The sequence below is a fragment of the Armigeres subalbatus genome, unplaced genomic scaffold, assembly GCF_024139115.2.
Source record: "Armigeres subalbatus isolate Guangzhou_Male unplaced genomic scaffold, GZ_Asu_2 Contig1268, whole genome shotgun sequence".
Taxonomy (NCBI): Eukaryota; Metazoa; Arthropoda; class Insecta; order Diptera; family Culicidae; genus Armigeres; species Armigeres subalbatus.
The window spans coordinates 45,784-56,196 of NW_026942032.1; positions in this window are offsets into that span (position 1 = coordinate 45,784).

A 10,413-nucleotide genomic window follows, 5' to 3' on the forward strand; every position below is an offset into this window, starting at 1 on the left:
AAGTGAAAATAATATAAGCGGCTGTCCATAAACCACGTAGACTCTTGAGAGGGGGGGGAGGGGTTTCGAAAAAGTCTACGTTAGTCAACGAAGGGGGACGGGGGGGTATACCAAAAGTCCACGTAGACTTTTTATTTTTTTTAAATTGCTTTGGATGGCAATTTATGCAGCAACTTTGTGGGAAGTTCACTTGTTTGATTTTTAAGGTTTTTTCTGCTGAACTACGGTTTGAAGCTATCATGGATTTCACCTGGAAACTCTTCCATATTTAGCAGGAAAATTCTCCGAAGTGTTCTATAAAAACCCAGATTAATCCACCTAGCGGTGATGGTGCCTTTCCCTAAAATAACACCAATATGTGGATTGGTCTTATTTTTCATATTTGTTTATAGGCATAAAAAAATTCTCGCCAAACGCAATTTATTTGCAAACAAATCGGATGAGCATAAAAGCAAAAATGGCATTTTATTTTGTAGTTTTAAAATTAGTATTTTCGCCATAACTTTTGACCCAATTGTACGATCCGGACAAGTTTCTATAGGAAACAATGGGACAAGCTGTGTTGAATGCAATCTGATGCGAGAGACCTGAGAAGCACACATATTGCACATCAATCACAGCAACTTATATATGACCGAATTCAGTCACAATATGGTTACTGCAACCAGATTTGTTGAACTTGTGTTGCTTGGAAAATAGATGAAGTCTAAGTGCTAAAAAAGTGAGCTAGAATTTTTTTAACTCTTTTTCACAATAAATAGTAATTTTACCATAACTTCTAAGCCCATAGTCCGATCTGGCCAATTTTCAATAAGAAAATATGAGACATTCTGCGTCGAATGCAATTTAATGCGAGCAAATCGGTTGAGGAAAAGTGCCTGAAAAATGAGTGAGTTTTTTTAGCTATTTTTCCATAAAAAAAACCCAGATTAATCCACCTAGCGGTGATAGTGCCTTTCTCGTTTCTTGCGAGTGAGTAATTTCTTCGCACTTTTAGTATGAAAAAAAGTATTTTGGCCATAACTTCTGAGCCCATAGTCCGATCCGGCCAATTTTTAATAGAAAAAATGGGACATGATTCTGCGTCGAATGTTGCGAGTAAATCGGCCGAGAGTAAGTGCCTAAATATAATTTTTCTTGTAAAAACTGGCCAGAACTCCGAAGCCCATAGTCCGACTGGGCCGGTTTTCGATACGAAACAATGGGACAAGATTCCGCGTCAAATGCAACTTGTTGCTAGCAAATCGGTTGAGGATAAATGCCTAAGAAATTGAATGGTTAAGGATAAGTGCCTGAAAAATCAGTGAGATTATTTTGCGCACACCTATACACACACAGACATCACTTTAATTCGTCGAGCTGAGTCGATCGGTATATAACACTATGAGTCTACGGGCCTCCTATAAAAAGTTCGTTTTTGGAGCAAACATATAGCCTTTAGGTATACTTTGTATACAAGAAATGCAAAAAGAATGTTGGCCATAACTTCTAAGCCCATAGTCCCATCAGGTCAGTTTTCAATAGGAAACAATGGGACAGGATCCTGCATCGAATGCAACTTGTTGCGAGCAAATCGGTTGAGAATAAGTGCCCAAAAAGTGAGATAGACTTTTTAATGTGATTTTTTATGAAAAAAAAGTATTTTGGCCATAACTTCTAAGCCCATAGTCCGATCGGGTCAGTTTTCAATAGGAAACAATGGGACAGTATTCTGCGTCGAATGCAATTTGTTGCGAGCAAATCGGTTGTGAATAAGTTCCCAAAAGGTGAGCTAGACTTTTTAATGTGCTTTTTATGAAAAAAAAGTATTTTGACCATAACTTCTAAGCCCATAGTCCGATCAGGTCAGTTTTCAATAGGAAACAATGGGACAGGATTCTGCATCAAATGCAACTTGTTGCGAGCACATCGGTTGAGAATAAGTGCCCAAAAAGTGAGCTAGACTTTTTAATGTGTTTTTATATGAGAAAAAAGTATTTGGCCATAACTTCTAAGCCCCTTGCCCGATCGCGCCAATTTCCAATAGGAAACAATGGAACAGGATTTTGCGTCGAAGGCAACTTGTTGCGAGTTGAGGGTACGTGCCTAAAAATGAGCTAGACTTTTTAATGTGCTTTTTTATGAAAAAAAGTATTTTGGCCATAACTTCTAAGCCCATAGTCCGATCGGGTCAGTTTTCAATAGGAAACAATGGGACAGGATTCTGCATCGAATGCAACTTGTTGCGAGCACATCGGTTGAGAATAAGTGCCCAAAAAGTGAGCTAGACTTTTTAATGTGCTTTTATATGAAAAAAAGTATTTTGGCCATAACTTCTAAGCCCATAGTCCGATCGCGTCAATTTTCAATAGGAAACAATGGGACAGGATTCTGCATCGAATGCAACTTGTTGCGGTTGAGAATATGTGCCCAAAAAGTGAGCTAGACTTTTTAATGTGCTTTTTTATGAAAAAAAGTATTTTGGCCATAACTTCTAAGCCCATAGTCCGATCGGGTCAATTTTCAATAGGAAACAATGGGACAGGATTATGCGTCGAATGCAACTTGTTGCGAGCAAATCGGTTGAGGATAAGTGCCCAAAAAGTGAGCTAGACTTTTTGCGCACACACACATACACACACACATACACACACACACATACACACACACACACACACAGACATCACTCCAATTCGTCGAGCTGAGTCGATCGGTATATAACACTATGGGTTTCCGGGCCTCCTATAAAAAGTTCATTTTTGGAGCGAACATATAGCCTTTACGTATACTTTGTATACGAGAAAGGCAAAACCCAGATTAATCCACCTAGCGGTGATGGTGCCTTTCTCGTTCGTTCAAAAGGTTTGCAAAAATCTCAAATAACACCAATATGTGGATTAGTCTTATTTTACATATTTGTTTATATGCATAAAAAAAATTCTCGCCAAACGCAATTTGTTGCAAACAAATCGGATGAGCATAAGAGCAAAAAATGGCATTTTATTTTTATTTAGTTTTAAAATTAATATTTTCGCCATAACTTTTGACCCAATTGTACGATCCGGCCAAGTTTCTATAGGAAACAATGGGACAAGATTCTGCGTCGAATGCAATCTGTTGCGAGCGACCTGAGAAACACACATATTGCACATCAATCACAGTAACTTATATATGACCGGATTCAGTCTCAATATGGTTACTGCAACCAGATTTGTTGAACTTGTGTTGATTGGAGAATAGATGATGTCCAAGTGCTAGAAAAGTGAGCTAGACTTTTTTGAACTCTTTTTCTCAATAAATAGTCATTTGACCATAACATCTAAGCCCATAGTCCGATCTAGCTAATTTCAAATAGGAAACCATAAAAAACTATGTTGTACAAGACAGGCAAAAAAATGGTATAATTTTCTATCCCATAGTCCAATATTGCCAATTTACAATAGTAAACAACGTAACAGGATTCTGCGTCGAATGCAACTTGTTGCGAACAAATCGGTTGAGGATAAGTGCCCGAAAAATGAGTGACATTTTTTACGCGATTTTTTCGTATGAATTTGTATTTTGGCCATTTCGTGGGCTCCGTGGCCGTGCGGTTAGCAACGTCAATCGTCTAGACGCATGTGATGTAGAGTGTGGGTTCGATTCCCACTCCGGTAAGAAACTTTTTCGTAAAGTGAAAAGTCCTCTACTGGGTCCATTCGATGTTGTGTACATGTCCTTGTCCGTTGTCTAATGCTAGATGTTAAGTGTTCAGTCTGTGCGACCTCTGGTCGAAGACGGTGATTCTGTCTTTTTTAACTCTCGATCCCATAGTCCGATCTGGCCAATTTCAAATAGGAAACAATGAGACAGGATTCTGCGTCGAATGCAATTTGTTGCGAGTAAATCGGTTGAGGATAAGTGCCCGAAAAATGAGTGACATTTTTTACGCGATTTTTTCGTATGAATTTGTATTTTGGCCATAACTCTCGATCCCATAGTCCGATCTGGCCAATTTCAAATAGGAAACAATGGGACAGGATTATGCGTCGAATGCAACTTGTTGCGAGCAAATCGGTTGAGGATAAGTGCCCGAAAAATGAGTGACATTTTTTGAGTAGTTTTGCGCACACACACACACACACACACACACACACACACAGTGCCCGAAAAATGAGTGACATTTTTTACGCGATTTTTTCGTATGAATTTGTATTTTGGCCATAACTTCTGATCCCATAGTCCGATCTAGCTAATTTCAAATAGGAAACAATGGGACAGGATTCTGCGTCGAATGCAATTTGTTGCGAGCAAATCGGTTGAGGATAAGTGCCCGAAAAATGAGTGACATTTTTTACGCAATTTTTTCGTATGAATTTGTATTTTGGCCATAACTCTCGATCCCATAGTCCGATCTGGCCAATTTCAAATAGGAAACAATGAGACAGGATTCTGCGTCGAATGCAATTTGTTGCGAGTAAATCGGTTGAGGATAAGTGCCCGAAAAATGAGTGACATTTTTTACGCGATTTTTTCGTATGAATTTGTATTTTGGCCATAACTCTCGATCCCATAGTCCGACCTGGCCAATTTCAAATAGGAAACAATGGGACAGGATTTTGCGTCGAATGCAACTTGTTACGAGCAAATTGAGGATAAGTGCCCGAAAAATGTGTGACATTTTTGAGTCGTTTTGCGCACACACACACACACACACACAGAGACATCACCTCAATTCGTCGAACTGAGTCGATTGGTATATAACACTATGGGTCTCCGGACCTTCTATAAAAAGTTTGTTTTTGGAGCGATCATATAGCCTTTACCGTATACTTAGTATACGAGAAAGGCAAAAATGGTATAATTTTCGATCCCATAGTCCGATATGGCCAATTTTCAATAGGAAACAACGGGACAGGATTCTACGTCAAATGCAATTTGTTGTGAGCAAATCGGTTAAGTATATGTGCCCGAAAAATGAGTGACATTTTTTGCGCGATTTTTTCGTATGAATTTGTATTTTGGCCATAACTTTCGAGGCCATAGTTCGATCTGGCCAATTTCAAACAGGAAACAATGGGACAGGATTCTGCGTCGAATGCAACTTGTTGCGAGCAAATCGGTTGAGGATAAGTGCCCGAGAAATGAGTGACATTTTTTACGCGATTTTTTCGTATGAATTTGTATGTTGGCCATAACTTTCGATCCCACAGTTCGATCTGGCCAATTTAAAATAGGAAACAATGGGACAGGATTCTGCGTCGAATGCAACTTGTTGCGAGCAAATCGGTTGAGGATAAGTGCCCGAAAAATGAGTGACATTTTTTACGCGATTTTTTCGTATGCATTTGTATTTTGGCCATAGCTTCCGATCCCATAGTTCGATCTGGCCAATTTCAAATAGGAAACAATGGGGCAGGATTCTGCGTCGAATGCAACTTGTTACGAGCAAATCGGTTGAGGTTGAGTGTCCGAAAAATGAGTGACATTTTTTGAGTAGTTTTGCGCACACACACACATACACACACACACACACACACACACACACACACACACACACACACACACACACACACACACACACACAATGAAAAACCACCAGTTGGCGTTTCCTTCGGAAGACGACCGGGCCCTGGTACCAGTTCACTGGTTTCCAGCCAGCCCAAGCGGATTCTGCCTAGGGGACGTGGCGGAGGTTTGACAGTGGGCTCTGTTGAATCTCTACAAAAAACCACAAGTCTATAAGCAGCTCTGTACAAGCGACCCGTGCCGCTTCCAAAGCACTTCAGCCCATCAACAGGAGTGCCAACCGGCACATTAGGATCGATACCAGTAAGGTCCTAATTACGATATACTGGTTACGGCTTACGACAACGGACAGAATTTGGATAGTGGATTGGAAACGACGACATTGGGCTGACGGTCGTGCTGTTCTACTCCCTGAGTAAGGAAGGGTGACACCGGCTTGAAATGGCGAGTGGGCTAACAGTACGGCCGCCTCCGTCCCGGTAAAAAAAAAAACTAGCAGTCCTCCGATTACGTTGAATACTCGTCCACCAATCTTATTCGTGAGTACTAGGCTCGGTTGAGATTCTATCAATTCCGCGATCGGCTCTGAACACAGCCATATAAGTGCGCCCGTGTCAACCTTAGCTTGGACCTCACTGTTTGCAAAGACAATCCATGGATCTTAAGCGACTACGTACGACTGGTGGAGATAACGGTTTGAAGGGGACCCTATAGAATGAGTAATTCGACAAACAACACAGAAGCAGATGCAGGAGCAGCGAACCCGTTCGCCAGTAGTGGTTGGTGAGATCACCGCCACCAGCGACAGTAGTGCTACAGCAACAACAGCAGCAGCGGCCTAGGCAAAGTGAGTTAAACAAGCCCTCACAAAAGCCGAAAATAGTGGCAGCGAAGGAATTGGTAGAAGAGCTCCACACTTTCGTGGATGGGAGGAACAACGTCCATAAGGAGATTAAGGACATGGTTCACAAGATCCGGAAGGCGCTAGTATCGGCAGCGATTGAATTCGATGCAGCAGCGCTGAGGCCGACGAAGCGGAGTGCGCATTAGCGCTGACTAAGGCTCCTGCTGTCTTAGCTCCGCCAGAACAGGGCCATATCGGCACAGTCCCGTTGTACTCCAAAAAGCAACGGAAAGAGAAACTGGCTGGAGTGGGGGAGTACATCGGTGCATGCTTTGCACACCAGAGGACGGAAATGACCATCAGACGGGTGGCTACAAATGCCCTGTATATCAGAAGGCGATCGCAGGTCATCAGTAGTGGACATAATTCAGATTAATCTGAATCACTGCGATACCGCACAGCAACTGTTATGGCAGTCAATAACAGAAACGAGGTGTGACGTAGCGATAATTGCAGAGCCGTATCGAGTTCCTCCTGATAACGGAAACTGGGTGGCTGATAGAACGGGAATGGCTGCAATACAAGTTATGGGCAGATTTCCTATCCAAGAAGTGGTAGAGAGTTCATGTGAGGGATTCGTGATCGTCAAAATCAGCGGCGTTTACGTATGCAGTTGCTATGCGCCTCCAAGATGGACAGTGGAGCAGTTTAGCCAGATGCTAGAGCGGTTAACCGACAACCTGATCGGACGAAGGCCGGTAATTATGGGGGTGATTTCAATGCCTGGGCTGTGGAGTGGGGCAGCAGAGTCACCAATACGAGAGGGTATATTCTCCTGGAAGCTCTGGCGAAGCTAGATGTACGACTGTGCAATGAAGGCTCCGTAAGCACATTTCGGAGAGACGGGAGGGAGTCTATTATCGATGTCACGTTCTGCAGTCCTTCGTTGATGGCGAACATGAACTGGAGAGTTAGCGAAGAGTACACCCATAGCGATCACCAGGCGATTCGCTATTGTATTGGGCGACGAAACCATGCGACAACACAGAGAAGAGTGACCGCTGAGCAAAAGTGGAAGACGAAAGCCTTCGATAAGGACCTCTTTTGTTGAGGAACTTCGACCGGACAACAGTTTCGAGAACGACGATGCGGCCGAACTGATAAGAAGGATTGTGATGCCGCAACGCCGAGAAAAAACTGGAGCCTAGGAGCAATCGGCGTCCAGCCTACTGGTGGAACGAGAGGCTCAGTGCACTACGCGCTGCTTGTCTTAGATCCAGGAGGCGGGCACAGAGAGCGAGGACGGAACCAGAGAGAGAGGAGCGCAAGGCGGCGTTCCGGGAAGCTAGAACCGCATTGAAACGGGCAATCAAGATTAGCAAGTCAGATTGCTACAAAGAGCTATGCCGAGAAGCAGACGCCAATCCCTGGGGCGACGCGTACCGCGTTGTAATGGCGAAGATTAAAGGCCCGTCGACGCCAGCTGAAACGTGCCCATACATGCTGAAGGAAATCGTGGAGGTCTCTTCCCGAAACACAATCCGACTACGTAGCCACCGATACCGTACGGAGAAGAAGAAGCAATTTCCGAGGGTCGGCAAGTGTCCAATGATGAGCTGGCAGATGCTGCGAAGCGCCTGAAAATGAAGAAAGCACCGGTCCAGATGGAATACCAAACGTGGCCTGAAAGCTGCAATTTTGGCATATCCGGATATGTTCAGAACGGTACTCCAGAAGTGCCTAGACGAGGGTAACTTTCCAGAAATGTGGAAGACCCAGAAGCTGGTATTGCTGCCAAAACCAGGAAAGCCGCCGGGACATACGGCCTCGTACAGGCCTATTTGCCTGATAGACACAGTTGGGAAACTTCTGGAGAGGATCATCCTAAACAGACTGACGAAGTGTATGGAGGGTGAGCGTGGACTGTCAAACATGCAGTTTGGATTCCGCAAAGTTTGGATTCCGATTCCTGGCTGCCCAGGAAAGTGAAAATCGTGGGTTTTGCGGACGACGTGTCATTAACAGTAATGGGCGAGACACTCGAAGAAGTGGAGGCGTCTGTGACAGAGGCAATAGCCACGATCGAGAGCTGGATGAACGGAGTTAAGCTACAAATAGCTCACCACAAAACGGAGGTGCTATTAGTCAGCAACTGCAAGGCTATCCAGCGGATGGAAATCGTCGTCGGAGGACATGCGATTGCTTCGAAGCGATCACTGAAGCACCTGGGTGTGATGATCGACGACCGGCTAAATTTCAACAGCCACGTTGACTACGCCTGTGAAAAGTCGGCGAAGGCAATGAACGCAATAGCGAGGATCATGCCAAACGTTGGTGGCCCACGAAGCAGCACGAGGCGTCTGCTAGTTAGTGTCTCGTCATCGATACTGCGGTATGGGGTTCCTGCCTGGGGCAAAGCACTGCAAACCAAGCGGAACCGGGAAAAGCTGAAAAGTGTGTTCCGGCTGATGGCCATACGAGTTGCTAGTGCGTATAGAACGATATCGTCGGAGGCAGTATGCGTTATCGCCGGGATGGTACCCATTTGCATCACCCTGGCGGAAGACATCGAGTGCTACCAGTGGAGAGAAACCGGAAACATGAGAAAGGTGGCGAAAATTCGTTCGATGGCGATGTGGCAGCAGAAGTGGGACAGTACTGATAAAGGAAGGTGGACCCACCGGCTCATTCCAAATCTGTCGACGTGGATGAACAGAAAGCATGGCGAAGTAAACTTCTACCTGACGCAGTTCCTGTCCGGGTCACGGATGCTTTCGGAAGTATTTACATCGGTTCGGACACACCAATTCCCCGCTATGTCCAGAATGTGAGCATGTTGAAGAGACGCCGGAGCATGTGGTGTTCTACTGTCCGCGGTTTGCGGAAATTCGTAGAGAAATGCCTGTCCCAAGCGCGGATAATATCGCAGAGCGAATGTCACGAGGAAGACACGTGGAATTCGGTAAGCAGAGTCGTGACGCAAATACTGTCGGAGCTGCAGCGTAGATGGAGGCGAGATCAGCGAATAAGTGCCAATTCTGGGGAGTATTCAGCGCGGTGAGCAGTGTTTGGCTTCGGGTCGTCGCGGCGCCGGTGAACCGGAAGTTTTCTGCCAACCGGAATCGTCGGACCGACCTCGGCACTCGAACAGTCAACCTGCAGAAGAAAGAAGAAGAAAGCGATTTGGGTACGTAGGGCACCCGAGGACGATGTCGAGGCAATGCGTGAAAGTGTCCCCTGCGATAGCCGCCGGTAGTCGGGGCACCACCAGTGCGAAAGTTTCCTTCACCGGAACTGGTGGACCACCCTCGACGCCGGGGGGAGTCAGGAGGATTCGAGTCAGGAAGTTCGGTGCATGGCCGAATGCAGTGGAGCAGTGGATTAGTCAGCCAGTCGGCGAACTAGCCTAAGCTAGGGGCCGGAATTTTAGAAGAAGTGCATGAGCACAGCCCCCCCCCGAAGTAGTCGCAGCATCCCGTGGTCCCTGGGGATCGAGGCAAGGAGGATAAGGGACCCGGTTAATCCAGGAGGCACATTTTAGCAGGTCAGGAGGAACCCATCCCTGTTCGCCTTCGAGCATAGTGTGGATGCTCGAGGTGTCTGTCGCCTGCAGATTTTGATGGCCTTTAACCCTTGTAAAAAAAAAAAAACACACACACACACACACACACACACACACACACACACACACACACACACACACACACAGATCATATAGCCTTTACCGTATAGTTAGTATACGAGAAAGGCAAAACTTTGTTTTTTTTTAATTTCCACTCGAATTTTATTGCAGATTCTACTAGTATATCTTTTGATTTTCGACAGGAATGGAAACAACAAGTGATTCTTTATAATATTCACGGGAAATTAAGACGTACTTCAACGGAAAATTCTTTGAAATTTACAAAGGAAGCATTCTAGAATATCAAAGAAAAAGCCATTTGAATTTCCAAAAGGCATTCTTCAGAACTTGTAAGGGGAAGCCTCCAAAATTTCCGCGAGAAACCCTTCAGAATTTCCACTGGAGATTTTCTAGGAACAGATATAAGCGAAACTCTTAGGAATGTCCATGGGAAATTATT